The 14,698-nt window shown below is 37.3% G+C and overlaps 1 pseudogene across 1 annotated transcript in view; it reads left to right on the top strand.

Annotated features, from left to right (window-relative positions):
• Positions 1 to 14,698, top strand: part of LOC146756756 (ankyrin repeat domain-containing protein 26-like) — a 50,234-nt pseudogene that overhangs the window by 25,564 nt on the left and 9,972 nt on the right. The window contains exons 14-25 of the transcript XR_014937373.1: positions 693 to 741; positions 885 to 913; positions 1,015 to 1,078; positions 1,167 to 1,202; positions 4,022 to 4,107; positions 7,118 to 7,335; positions 8,919 to 9,102; positions 10,688 to 10,834; positions 11,419 to 12,375; positions 12,615 to 12,767; positions 14,037 to 14,212; positions 14,408 to 14,474. The product of XR_014937373.1 is annotated as an ankyrin repeat domain-containing protein 26-like (transcript). The remainder of the gene's footprint in view (positions 1 to 692; positions 742 to 884; positions 914 to 1,014; positions 1,079 to 1,166; positions 1,203 to 4,021; positions 4,108 to 7,117; positions 7,336 to 8,918; positions 9,103 to 10,687; positions 10,835 to 11,418; positions 12,376 to 12,614; positions 12,768 to 14,036; positions 14,213 to 14,407; positions 14,475 to 14,698) is intronic.

Raw genomic sequence — 14,698 nt, 5'->3', positions numbered from 1 at the left:
GCTAAGCTTGAAATCAGTGTGGGAGGGGGGACGAGGTGACTGTGGTAGTCTTTCTAATGTATTTCCATGTTACTTGACCACCTAGTGTTCGAAAATCAAGTCTTGATGATTTGTTTTTAGTATTTATTTAAATCTAAAAATTATTTTGTGGAACAATTCGTAGAAGCATTTTGTATGCTTGTTTCATGAATGGAGTCGTAAAGTCTAAGATGACTGCAGCACAGGGCAGTAGGTTGTGTGAGTTAGGAAATAAAATTTGACACTAAACTTGAAAAAGATTTGGAATAACGCACATGTTGTGCATTACAACCAAGCAATGTTTGTATCATTTATTTCCTTGCAAACTGATCCAGAGAGGTCAGTTGAGAACCAGATTGTTTTTACCTCATTGAATGATGTTTGTATGAGGTTGCTGTGTCTGTACCCTTGCTCTCCATAAGCTGTTAATGAGAAAGTAGCCTCAACATTATGCACTGCTAGAATAGAAGTAGTCATAGTTCTGCTGGGTTCTTTCTTGATTGGTCATTAAGAAGCCAAAGCTATCTGCTCTAATTAATTTTTCCAGAAAGCAGAATTCAGCTTCCAAAAGGAACAAAATATTTTAATCTTGTTCTCTTAATAGACATGACTTAATGCTTCACATGAATTGTTGTCATTCTGTGATTTGATTCTTTTTTTTTTTTAAATAAAAGTTGGATGATGGGAATTACTCTGTATTTCTTATATACTACTACAAGTTCTGTGTGATAAGATAATTGGATATTAGCTATTTCACTCTCAATGAAGTAATTTGTGCAAGAAACAATTACAGAGCCTACTAATGTTGTAAAGAATAAAAGATATCTTCAATTAAATAAAATAACGCTTTCATTTTTCATCTCCAGGCTTTTCAGAGAAACCCAGTAATTTGCAGGTAAATGCTTTTCATTGAAATCTACTTGTCCTGCTCATTAATGAATATGTGGTTACTTTGAATGTATGGGTGTTTATTTTTCATTGGTTTGTCTTTCATAGTTAAAGGTTTCTGCAGTTTTAGAGATGAATGAAACATCTTCAAAAACAGAAAAGAAAAAATCAGGTAATGATGTCTTTTATATTCTGATTTTAGCTTCAAAATCTTTCTGATAAGCATATTTAATTAAGCATTTGATTCATTTGTTTTGCAGATCCACAGGAGAAATTGAGTGTAGATGATATTGAAGGTATTTATAAATAGTTGTTGGTTTTTTTTTTGTCATGTCCCTTTGTGGGCAGATACATTGTAGTTGTAAATTCTTCATATTAAATTAATGTTTTGCTAGCAAGATGTTATTTCAGCATCAGATTTAATGAAATATGGCTCTATCTTTGGGTGTTTTCTCCACTACAGCTCCATTCAACATTTCTAAACATCCTTCTACAGTGTAAGGTTCCTCCGGCATACCTGCTATCATCACCCCTTGTCAGGCAGTCCACATTTACTCATTTCCTTCTCATTGCCAAATATACCAATCTGCAGAGGAGCAATAGGGTCATGTCCTGTGTCTGATTCCTGGCTAGGGTCTGCAGGTGGAGCTGTCCAGGAGCTGCAGGTGGGACAGAATGGGTGATTCACAGGCTTATGCTTCATTAGCATGATTGATTATTTACCTGGCTTTTTCTTTGCCTCTCTGGCAGTTGTATGAAAACATGTATTACATATGCTCTTCCAAAGCCATCCTCTCATGTTTTGTTTAAACTGGCCACTGAGTTTAGAGCTAGTGGAAGGACATGGGAAAGAGAGTGTAGGTGGGAGGTAGTGAGTGGAAGTATGTTGGCAGGTATTCCTTTTGGTTGGGAAAGATAAATAAAAGTGAAGCAGCTAGATCATTTGTTATACATGGGAGGGAGTATATCTAACCTCAGTGGGTTCTTAGTTTCTTAATTCTGATATATGTGAATTTAAGTATTTGTTAGCGAGATACAAAACAGTTCCCTATTAAGGTCTTAGAATTTCTACAACGAGCCTTGAAAATTACAAATCAGGTGAAAACCTATATAAGCAAGCATATGAAGTAGATGATTAGATAAGAGTTCAGAAAACTATTGCAACTTCTAAGTATGGAATGGAAATTGCTCCAAGCTGTTTGACATCCATGTCTTGGGAAAAAAGGTACTGTTTCTTTTGATGACAATAGAGGTTAAACTTCTTTCTAGAAAAAAAATGTACGTGTGTTTGCATAAAGAAAAGGAGATTCTCTACTGCAGTGATATTGTTTCTGTAAGATGCACAAAAGGTGGTTAGAATCATTGAATTATAGAATTGGGCTGGAAAGGACCTTTAAAAATCACCTAATTGAAACTTCCCAGCTGTGGGTAACCTGTTGCAGTGCCTCATCACCCTCATCAAGAATTTATTCCTTATATCTAATCTGAACGATCTTTTAGTTTAAAACTGTTACCCTTTGCTCTGTCACTACAGGCCATAGTTAAAAGTCTTTCGTGTAAGCCCCCATTAATTATTGAAAGGCCATCATATGGTCTCTGCAAACTCTTATATTCCCCAACTCTGTCAGCTTTCCTCATAGGAAAAGTGTTCCAGTCCTCAAATTGTTTTTTGAGACCCTTCCCTGGACCTGCTCTAGCCAGAGATTTTTTGTGCTGGGGGCCCCGGAGATGAACTCGGTGCTCCTGGTAGGGTTTTGAAAGAGTGGAGTAGAAGGGGACACCACCTCTCTTGGCCTGCTGGCCATGCAGTGCTTCTTTTTTTGTGGCCCAGGGTGCAATTGGCTTTTTGGACTGCAAGCATGCATTCTCAGCTTATATGTAATTCTTCATCCAGCATTATCCCCAAGTCCTTTTCCACAGGACTGCTCTCAGTCTGTTCATTGTCCAGCCTGTGCTGAAGCTGATGACTTCCCAACCCAGGTGCAGGATCTTGCGCTTGGCCTTGCTGAACATCATAAGACCTGCTTCTGTAGGCTGTCAGTATCTGTCTGAATGCGATCTCTTTTCACTAACATATCAGATACACCACTTGGCAGCACTTCCCTGTCTACCAAAGAATCCATCCATGATATTTCTCCAATTTAGAGAGATGAGCTCTCTAGGTAGCTAACATCAGTTGCTATTTCTTTATCCTCCACTCTAGTCACTCCATAATAGAAGGTTGTCTGGGCCTTGGAAAGTACCTCCTTTCTTAAACTCTTTAAAAACAAGTGTGATGTTTCCCTTTCTCCTGTCACTAAGGGTTTTACCTGACTGCCACAACTCTTTAAATATGGTGGATAGTGACTTAGCAACCTAATTTACCCATGATCTTGGAGGTCTTTTCCATCCTTTGTGTTTCTGTGATTCTGTGAGTTCTTGTTTTGTCTGTTTTATGTAGTCATGTGAAATGTAGTCCAGTGATGGTGTGGGACGTGGCAAAGTTAGATAGGAAAAACAGTCTTTTCATAGCTCATTTTATGTCATCATTTCATGTATTTTCTGTTCATCCTTCCTCGTGTCTGTTTTTTTTCTATAATCCATGTATTTGCTCAAAGATCAGGTATTAAGAAATATATGTGAAAGTTTGTCTCAAACTCCTATGTTTGGGTTTCAGCAAGCTGTATTTCTTCTGCAGAGTGTTATAATTCCTATGGTACAAGTATTTCTAACTCTAAAAGGGTTAAACGAGACCCTTTGTGGCACAAAATAAGGAGAAATGAAAGTAGCTAGAGGAATCTAGCCGATTGCTGTCTAGCATACAGTGTGTCATGTATGTATAAATATAGTTCTACATGTAAACCATTTGAGATTCTTAAAGGTGTATTTCTGACTGATTTTCATCAAATTTCCCTTAGGAATGAAAGGGAAAATGCCCTGAGAGGGATTAGTTCGCACAGAGGCATCTTCAAACTGTTTTGTAATATTATGTTCAAATCGTAAATAATCATACGCTTGAGAGGCTGTGTTAGTTTGTGCTATTTTCTCACAAATGCAATGATTCAGGATGTACTCTAGGTATAATTAATTTGTAATAAGTCATGTTCGTTATAAAGATGTAATTTTTTCACTGTAGGTGAGCGCTCAGAATCTACCGTTCATGTGTCGTCATCAGCTAAAAAAGAGATGGTCAAGGATGCCACTGAAAACTTTGGGAGGCAGGTATGTGAAACCAAATATTGTGTTTTTCCTTGCGTGCAATTCTGAGAAACAGTGCAGTCATGTGGTGGGTTTTTTGTTTTTTCCTATGCAAAATACATACTCATTTGGGAGCAAAATTTTATATCGTGATTATTTCTTTGACAAAACACGCCAGATTTTCCTCTGTGTATTAGAAAGATTAAGTAAAAACCTGAAATATGATCTGTCAGTGCTTTCTCTGCCTCTGCAAAATATCTCCTTATCTGATCAAGTTAGTAAGTGTTTGAAAATATTTTTTGAAGGTCATTATGGAGGAATATAGGCTAGGCGTCCTGTTTGTATTGAGCATACAGGACTGGGTAGGGATCTTCATTGAGTGTCTGGAGTCTTCTGTAATACCTCAAGGGAAGTGGAGGAAGTAATATCATCATACATCCAAGGCACTGTGGAAGAGGGATGTGATTCATTTCAGCAGGTAGAGAGCGGAACTTAAGTATTGGAAGGTGGTAGCAGATGTGCAAAGTGAATGGAGCTTGGAAATGAAGTGGCTGAGACAGGTGGTGACTGAGATGCTCTCCATTGTGAAAGATTTTTGTGGAGTTACGATGTGGAAGGAGAAAAGGGCCTCTATAACCAGAGTAAGAAGGACAATAGTTGTGGTTCCTTGGGATGCCAAGGCTGCAGACCTTGTTCAGAAGGGAACACAAACCAAGGGCAACTTTGCAGGGACTGTGAAGTCAGAGATAGTGAGAAGGCTGGAGAGAGGAGCTGGTCAGTGAGCTTGAGGCATGGTACCGTTTGGATAGATGTCTCAGTTCTTGATTTTGGGCTGAGGGCAGGAATGAACAGGTATTCCTTGTAAATATTTGTCTTGGGAGCTTGGAATAGAATTTAATAATTCTGACTCTGAGGAGCATAAGTGATTGTAATGTAGCCAGTCCCTTGTTGTGGTTAGTAAAAAAGCTTGTTATGATCACTCACGCTTGTTATGAACGCTAACCAGCAGGGGGTTTAAAGGGACAGTCAGTAGAAAGTTGAGTATGGGAAAATTTGGGCAGTTGTGTTTTCTGTTGTTACTGATTGGTTTTGATCTGTTTGATTGGTTTATGTTTGTAAACTAGATCCTTCTGTTTTGAGGAAAAAATAAATAAGGTATCTTTGTTTTGTTGTTGTTGTATGATGGGATGAGTTTGCAATGTAAATTATATGGCTTAACGGTAATTTCATTTTTCTTGGTAATTTTTCTGTCTTTACCTGCTTACTTAAGGATAAATATGTTTTAGAAACTTGATAGAAAATACAGCACATGAAAAGCAGACTGACAAAGCAGAAATTTCTCATCAGGAAGCCCTAGCAGAAAATGAGGAATCCCACAGTGCTGACAAGCAGTTAAGTCTAAAGCTGTGGGAAGAAAGATACAAAAAATGTGGATTGAAAAAGAGAAAAGGGAGTTGAAAAGAAATTTTACAAACATTACAGCAGAGCTGAAGCAGCTGTTTGGTGAAATTAATGAATCTGAGAAAGCTCCATCCCTTGTGGCAGAAGTGTCAGAAGATGACCTCATTGAAGAATTGAAGAGTCTTTGTGTTTCGTCTTGTGTGACAGAATCAAGTGATAAGTTAGAAAGTAAAGGTGAATTTGGAGATGTGAAACTTAATGTAGACCTAAAAGAACCCAAACCTGAAATAGTTATTCTGAGTCTCTGTGTCCTTCCTGATCACAATAACTTAAATGCGAGCATGGAAAATACCTGGAGAATACCAGATGAAGAAGGCTGCACTAATTACACAGATAATACAAAAGTACATCTATCAAAAGCAGAGGAAATGGAAGAGAATGAGAATGGGATTAGTAGAGATGTAGAGGGAAGTCCTGAGTATTCCCTGAGACATTGTTTAAAAACAAATATTTGGGATGACATTTCTAATAATCTTCCTAATATAAGACCTGTTTCCACAAATGGTGAAAGTACACTTGGCTTTATAAGTGAGAAGAAAATTGGCAAGGACATCTGTCTTAGTGACAGTGTTCCCAGAGACTGCCTTATCAAAAACAAGGAAATAGGAGAAACAGAAATCGAAAATCTTTTCCCGCATGCTCAGCAACCTTGTGGCATGCTGAAAAGGAATCTGGATGAAGAACTAAAACAAGATGTGGAAAGATTTAAGAGTAAGGTAGGAATGCTGCAAATGGTATTCCTGGCTTTGGAAAAAGAGAAGGTAGAGCTACAAAAAGAGGTAGAAGTTCACCTGCTTTTCCTTATTCTTTAGTCTTTCTCAGTATCGGTGGTCCTGTTCATGTTAGCTATTGATCATTAAAAGAAGGTGCTTTGTGCAAATTGGTTTTTTTGTCTTAAGAGAAGAACGTTACTCATAAATAAGGAAAGCAGTGGAGAACTGTGCTTTTCCCCATAATGTAATCAGAAGGTTTTGAGAAAGCAAAGTGTATTGTTTCAGTTTGACAATAGGTGGCAGTCATTTCCAGTGTAAGTAGTTATCACCTCATTACCATAAAAAGAAATTCATACAAGTACACCAGTTTTGATTGTCGATCAAGGAATGAAAATAGCTTCTGAACAGGGTCTTGATTTATCTCTTCATTTGCTGTGGTTTGTGCATGGTGTGCCTTCATTGCCTCTCACTAAAATTCCTGATTGCTGTGAAGCTGTTTCTGCTTTTGAGTTCAGTTTGCTTTTTTCCTCATCATTAAGGAAGTACAACATCATACATCCACTCATACTTTGTGTTTCTACAACTACTGTTGTGTAGTCCATCTGATTTCTTATCCATCAGTAATGCTTCTATTGTTTGTTTCCTTAGGGCTGCTTTGCTTTTTTGTTTTTGTTTGATTGTTATACTTCAAATCAAGAGTGAATTCAGAGTATATTTGTAGACTTGGTACATTTTGTAGAGTAATTTTGGGGGAAAATCTTTTTTATTTTACATTATTTTAAAAGTCAAGCTTAGATTATTTGGTCTTGGATCTCCTTTAGAATCAGAAAAATATATGAAGCTTAATTTTCTCTTCATAGGTTGAGAAGGAAAAAAGGAAGCAGAAACATTTCAAAATGCAAGCAGTGGAGAAACAGGAAAGTCTTGATAAATCAAATACACCAGTGGGCAATATTACCCATCAACCAGTAAAAGAAAAGCTTGCTCTAAGGAAGAATGAAAAAATGATAGAAGAAAAACACACAAAGAATTCTTCATCTGAGGAGAGACCAAAATTACTTGAAATGCCAGTAAAAGGGTAAGCTAATAAAATAATCCGTAGAATTAGATTGTTTTAAATCTTGTAATTGAAGCACTTTCCTCGGTATTGAAAGCTATGCTGAGTAGTCCCCTGCTCCCCAAACTGTTTTAAAAGTATATTTTTCAAAGAACTAAATGCACAGTGGAGGTTCAGATTAATTTTGCTGGAGGTGATAGAGGTCTTAATCACAGAATCATAGAATGGCCCAGGTTCAAAAGGACCACAATGATCATCTAGTTTCAACCCCCCTGCTATGTGCAGGGTCACCAACCACCAGACCAGCCTTCCCAGAGAATTTCTTCCTTAACACTGACTCTAATCGTGTCTTTAGAATCTTACCTCCTATGCCTAATAAATTAATCAAGAACGAATTCAAAGCCCTTGCACGTGGGATGGAGGAACCCCTTGTGTACACAGTGAAATGCTCTGGCTGGTGAGCTGATTCGCTGAGAAGCCTCTGGGGGCTTTGGCAGAGATTAAGTGCAACGTGAGTCAGAATGATCTTGCAGCTGAGAAGGCCAGCAGCATCCTGGGTTGCAGAGTCAAGAAGCTGAAGGGAGGAGTCCATCCCTACTTAGCATCTAGTTGGTCTGTGTCTGGAGCACTGGGTCCAACTTTTGGCCTCCAAGTACTTGTGTGCATTTCTTTTTATGGCCTTCAAGAGATCGTAGTCAACATGTGTGAGTTCAGTAGAGGCTTTCCAGGCTGATCACAGAGCATGAAACTCTGTGAGAATAAGCTGAGGGAAATAAACTTCAGGATGTGCCAGCAGTCTCCCAGTACGTGGAAGGGGATGTAAGTAAGACAAAGCCGTTCCTGATTTGGCCTGGATTTGATTCTAAACATTTTTCAGAATTCCCAAACATCTGTAAATAGAAGGAATTAATTTTTTCTTCTATGTAAAATCTCAAAAGAGTATTAGCTATACATGATAAAAGCTGTACTTTTTGGGAAGCTAAAGACTACATGTAAATCTTTCTCCTTTAGAATAAGCTGCTTCAATACTGATGTTACAGCCAATGTTTTGAACTACTTGTTAGTGGTTGCTGATATTCAAATCTTTTTTTGAACACTATCCTTATCCTTTAATTTATTAAAAGAAATGAAAAGGTTCATCCGCACATGGTAAGCAGTTGTTATAGTCTTAGGGAAGGCTTCTTAAAAGTTTTTGATTTGTCTTAGATAAGTGATGTGATGTTTTATCGGTATTACTTGCAGTCATTATGAATCTGTACTATATAGGTGATGATCAACTTATTAAAAACAGTGTATTTTTGTTAGTAAAAGTTCGTGGTTTACAGTTCATGTTTACCTATGTCGACATGGAAATACATGATGAATTTTGTACATCACTTAAGGGCTTATTTGTCAGTCTTGTGCAGCTCATGTATAACGTGTCTTCCACCACTAATGGAATGAAATTAGAGTGATGTTAAAAGTTTAAAATTGCAGAAAAACTTCTATATTTGAAAAGGTGTGACATTTCTACAGTTTTAAGTTGTTTCTCCTGGTTCATGATGTGGCATATTTACTTTTTTGTCAGTGCTTTAATTCCTCAAATACTCTCTTTTAAATCCCAGATTTTTTGTGAAACAAGAAGAGGAAAAGAGACATAGAGCTGAAATGCGATATGAAAAAACAAGAAAGCAACTAAAGAGGGAAAAGGATCAATATTCTAGAGAGACAGAGGAAAAACAACAACTTGAGTTTCGTGTAAGGAATTTAGAAACAGAGTTAATAACGCTGAAACAGCTCAAGAAACAGGTATATTAAATATATATCTTCTGTTTTTCTGTTTCTTTCAAACTGATATTTTATGCTAGTATGTTCAACTTGTTGGTGAAAGAGACATTAGGCAATTATCTTGGTGCATTTTGAGGACCATCGTCATGAAACCAGCGTGAACAAACAAGTTCATGATACCTTTTCACATTTTTAAGAATTATAGTTTGGTTTGTGCTTCAGGCAAAGCTTCTCTTTGAGTTATTTTTCCTAATTACTACAGAACTCTGTGCGCGTGTGTGTATATGTATGTCTATATCTATATATCTATATATATATTATATGTGTATATATATATATATATAATGTTTTTATTATTATTGTTTTTTTTCTTCAGAAGGAAATTACAGTTACTGTTTGTAGTATTCTTTCAAGTATACTTACATGAATTTAAATTTAGGCCTAAATGTTACTGTTTACCTGATAATCTGTAAATTGCCTCAGTTGCTTACAATCAAGACTGAATCCAGAAAAACTCTCACCTTTATTTTTATTACAAGTTTAGTGGCTTATTTAATGCAATTGAGATGATGATGTTCTCACTGTACACAACCTGCATGAATTCTTCAGTTCTTACATACAGTTTTGAGGGTCTTTTCACTGGCCTTTACCTACTTTTCAGCATTCCTGTCATGGTTCTACGCAGTTTGAAATATACCTCGGAAATTCGGTCTGTTGTGTTGTATTTTTCCCCATAAATAGTAAGCCTCAAATTTTCAGAACTTGTATTTGCAAACATATTAAGAACATGTGAAAGTGGTCATTAAGGATCCTCAGTGGCCACGTTGCTCTGGCAGAAGCAGTAAGTAGTTAGCATCACCTCTTTCAGTCTGCCTGGATTTAACAGGGACATCATTGGCATTAGTTCACCTCCTGGTCTGCTGTTCAGCTGGTCAGTCCTCTTCTGTGTCTCACTTCATTAATAGCCTTTGGAAATCTCATACAACTCAATTTATCCAGCAGTATTGCTAGATTTTGGTAAACTGAAAATGGATTGGCACATTTTCTGAAGCATTTCTAAATATTAGTAGAAGAGATGTAGACTTAAGACCTTGCAGTGGGGTAAAGTAAGTGTAGTTATTGTGCTTTTGGAAATCTTAGTCATTTGTTTTGTGCAGTTCTTAGTGTTAGTGCTCATATTGATGAATAGATGTTTTTAAATCTTTGACTGTAAGCATATGAGTGTCCATCTCTGGTTTTAGTATGTATATATAGTTTGTTAGAAAGATAACTTGGGTTTCTACTTAAACTCTGTATGTTTCCAAGAATAGTAGTTCTAGTTTGTTTGTTTTTTTCTTGTGTTATAGAGGGAGATTCATTAAGTATAAAACTTCTATGATGCTGATTTGTGCAAAGGACTCACACTATCCTTATAACTTTCAATTCAGATAAATCTAAAGATGTTTGTTTGCAAACATGGAAAATTGATATGCAGGTCATTCTATGATTTTATGATAAATGACTCTTAATAGAATTAATAGAATGTAAGAATAAAAAGAATGAAATAGGAAGGTATTGCTAATTCTGATTTTGTTCAAGATTCACAAGTTCAACTATATTACTGTAGGTTGAAGAAGAGCGTGATGAAACACAGAGACAGCTCTCTAATGAAAGGAGTGCTAGAGCTCTGCAAGAAGGAATTTTGAGCAACCACCTGTGGAGACAGAAGGAGCTGGAAGAAGAGACAAGAAAAACTATTAGGAAAAATTCAGAGGTAAGCAGTTCCATTCCTAATTAATTTGGTTATACTTCACTGTGCTCATTCTAAAACCTTAAGAAAAATAACCTTTTGTGCCTTTTCGTGGATTATCTACAGTTTATCAATATAACCAAATTTTGTTACTGTTGTCTAAAAACTCTGAATAGCATCATCAATCCCACATAGACCTGAATTGCATGTGGAAGTAGGAAGCCACTGGAAAATAAGACATTGTGTTCCCAGTCTCTTAAACTGCCTGCTGTTCTTCACTGTATAGTTGTTACAATCATTTCTAAGGTTTCTACCCGTGAAATGTCCAGATATCTGGAGATTCACTAGGAAAGAAGCTGGCTGAGGCTGTTTGTGATCCTATTACTTGGCTTTTGAATTCGTTATTATACTGTCATCACTTTCTTGTTTCCATGTCCTTCATCTTTTTGCTTAATAAATTATTTTTATCACAGCCCATGAGTTCTGTTTTGTTTCCTGTTCTCTCCCTCATCCCACTTAGTGATGAGAGTGTGGTGCCTAGCTGCCTGATGGGTTAAACCTGAATTTATTTCCCAACTAACTATTCATTATTGTCCTTTATCACACAGAAATCTGACACTAATGACAGAGAAAAGGATCTGCTACACAGAAATCAGTTACTGCAAGAAGAGATTGCTATGCTAAGACTAGAACTCGATCAAGTAAAACTTAAGCACCAGGAGGATGAAGGAAAATACTTAGAGGAAAATGAGTCTTTGAAAGAAAAGAATGATTCTCATCAGAAGGAACTTAAACTGAGTGAGGAAACCTTAACACAGACAGTATTTCAGTACAATGGACAGCTGAATTTACTCAAGACGGAATCTGCAATGCTAACTTCCAAGCTTGAACAGAAAAAAGAAAGCAAAGACAGACTGGAAACAGAGATTGAATCATTCTGTTCCCGCTTGAATGCAGTGGTTCAAGATCTCGAACATCATCAGTCATTGAAAAGTGATGCCGAACGAACATTTCAGAGAGAACGTGATGAATGGCTTCGTTTACAAGACAAGCTCCATCGTGAGCTCTCTGAGGTGCGAGAGAGCAACAAGAGCTTGTCTCAGCAGCTGAGTAAAACGGAAAGCAAAGTTAATAGTCTAGAAAACGAGCTTCACCAGTTGGAACAAACACTTCGAGAAAAAACACTGCTTTTAGAAATGACACAAAAAGACTTAAATCAAGCCCAGTGTCAAGCAAAAGAAAATGAGCATGCGTGGCAACTTGAGAAAGATCAAGTCAGTAAATTTATGATAAAGCATGAATCTATGCAGGAACAATTGGCCCAGCTCCAAAGTGAAAACCTTTTACTCCGTCAGCAGCTGGAAGATTTGCGGAACAAGGAGATCATCAAAGAAAAGGTTGTGAATGATGTCCAGGACAGATTTCATGATATGTTCAACAAACTCAGAGCTGACAGTGAAAAGCAGGTTTACCTCATGGAAGAGAGAAACAAGGAATTAAATACCAAGTGTACTGATTTAAAGGAACAAGTCTTTAAATATGAGACTGACAAAGTAGAAAGAGAGGTAAGCTATACAATTAGAATAAATTAAAATGTTTCAATTCATAAAATGATTTTGTATTTCTAAAATGCATCAGGTGTAAGTTTTACACATAGGACCAAATTGTGTTGTTTTGTTGTGGTTCATTGTTTTTTCTCTTAGAATTAAGGAGGACCGGTAAATGACTGAACTGTATAATATAGTCAGTTTAAAGGAGTAAAGTCAAGTTTCATGTTTTTCCTCATGTTTATCTGTTTCCTTAGGGTTTGGTCAGACAGCTGCAGCAGGAGCTTGCTGATGCTCTTAAAAAGCAGTCTATGTCAGAAGCTTCCCTTGTAGTTACTACATGCTACCGCAGTGACCTTGAGGAAGACAAATTGCACTTGCAGAAGGAACTGGACAGGATTAAAGCTAAGGTACAGAGAGGCTGTAACTTACACATAAAATCTGAGGGTGATTTTTCCCTGTTTCTGGTGAAGAAGAGAAAAATAATGTTCTGAGAGCAAGTACCAGAGAGAGCTAAGGAGGTTAGCAGTGATACCCTGTCATAATTCATGAAGCTGGTGAAATCTTTGCCAGCTGGCCTCCTCCTCTGTAGTGAAAGATAAGTGTTACTAGAATCATCAAAAAGCCAACTAGTTTCTTTTGCAAGTAGGAGCCGTTCTTCAGCCCCACAGCTAAAGTTCTTCTTGTGGCTCCAGGGTGTTGTAGCAGTGTTCTTTCTTTTCCCAACTTACTTCCCTCTCCTGGTGTCAAACACAATTAAGAATTTATTTGTGGATGGGATGTGTACAAACTACCAACTATCTGAAGCAACATTACACAGGTGCTCTGAATTTACAAATTGTTTTTCTGTGTCTTATAAGGTTGGTTGTAAACACTATAAGGTGGTCTTTATCCCCTTAGTCTTCTCAACTTGCCCCTTGTCATCTGTGATCACAGTCATGCCTGTGCCAAATCAGAGCAGAGAGTTCAAAGTATAAGCAAATGTCCTCCTATCCTAGAAATAAATTCAGGGGTATAGATTTAAAGACAAGTATATGAACTGCATTGTTCTGTGCACTTGGTGTCCATGACTGGGTGGTCTTCGACACAAAGTCATTATGTCTTTAACTGGAGAAGATCTGTATTTGATAAGCTGCTTTGCAAAATGACCTGGTGTCTCAGCAGGTTATCGCTTTTGGTTTGGCCAAGTTTGGTGTCTGATTTCTGAGAAAAAGTAGAAATACTGGACAGCTGAATTTGAGTTTTTCTTTTTTGCTCTCTGTGAGAGTTGTGGGTTTTTTCTGAAACATCTACCATAATAACATACTAATGAGCTGTGAAATCACTTTAGGAAAAGGATGAGGTTTTTTTGGTTAATATTTTCGATAGAATAGCAAACAAGTAATTTCAGGATGTCACAAGCCACTGAGAAGGTAGGATTGGCAGTGTCAATGCTCATAATGGTGTTATAGAAAATCCTTTGTGCAGATGGGAGAGGCCAGTGTCACAGATGATGAAATATCATCTGTTATTGTTCATTTGCTAAGAGAAATGAAGGCTTGAATGAATTGGAAACGATTCCAGTACTTTGGGTAGGGGGTGTATGTAGATACATGCAATATCCAAATTCTTCAGTGCTCACTGAGCTCTCTATACTGAACCTAACCGGGCTGCTGAGGATTCTCATTGCTACTTTACAGTTACATGACTCTGAAAAACAGCGTATTCAATATGAGCGTTGCATTCAAGATTTGAAGACTGACCTAGATAATAAGGAAAGACAAATATCAGCTTCTAACCAAAAAATGAAAGACCTTCTGTTAGCAGCTTCCAGAAGCAGTTCTACAATAAAGCAGCTGGAAGAACATGTCCAACGGTAAGAAAATAACAGAGTGAAGCAAGGTTTTGCTTTCTGGGATTCTCTGAAAACGTCAGAATTGCCTTGTTGCATCATCAGGGTAAAACATGATTTTAAAAGAAGCTCTTGCTTTAAATAGCATTCTTTCACACCATTCTTTTGCAGTGTGCGCTATTATGGATTTGTCTAATAAGATCTGTGCTTCTCTTTAAGGCTTGAAATGGAAAATGCCAGGGTGGAAGCTGCTGCGCAACACCAGGACAAGAGAACTGAAGCCTCAGTAAGCCAGTCATAAACTTCCCTTTTATTTATTTATTTTTTATTTTTTTATGTGAGCTTCTGAGCCTATTTAGATATTTTTCGTGGGGAAGTTATGTGGTTTTCCTGGGGATCATAGGGGAGCTGAGTCATCTGAGCTGTGGTGTGACTGTAGGGTACTCTGAAAATCCTGATGTCTATTCTCCAGTTTTGAGAGTTTTCCCATAAGGTAAAGGTTGTAAATCT

Source organism: Coturnix japonica, chromosome 26 (assembly GCF_054131305.1).
Source record: "Coturnix japonica strain WE chromosome 26, WE-NBRP24, whole genome shotgun sequence".
NCBI lineage: Eukaryota > Metazoa > Chordata > Aves > Galliformes > Phasianidae > Coturnix > Coturnix japonica.
The sequence above is the reverse complement of the archived record's forward strand: the minus strand, read 5'-3'. Positions and strand labels throughout refer to the sequence as shown.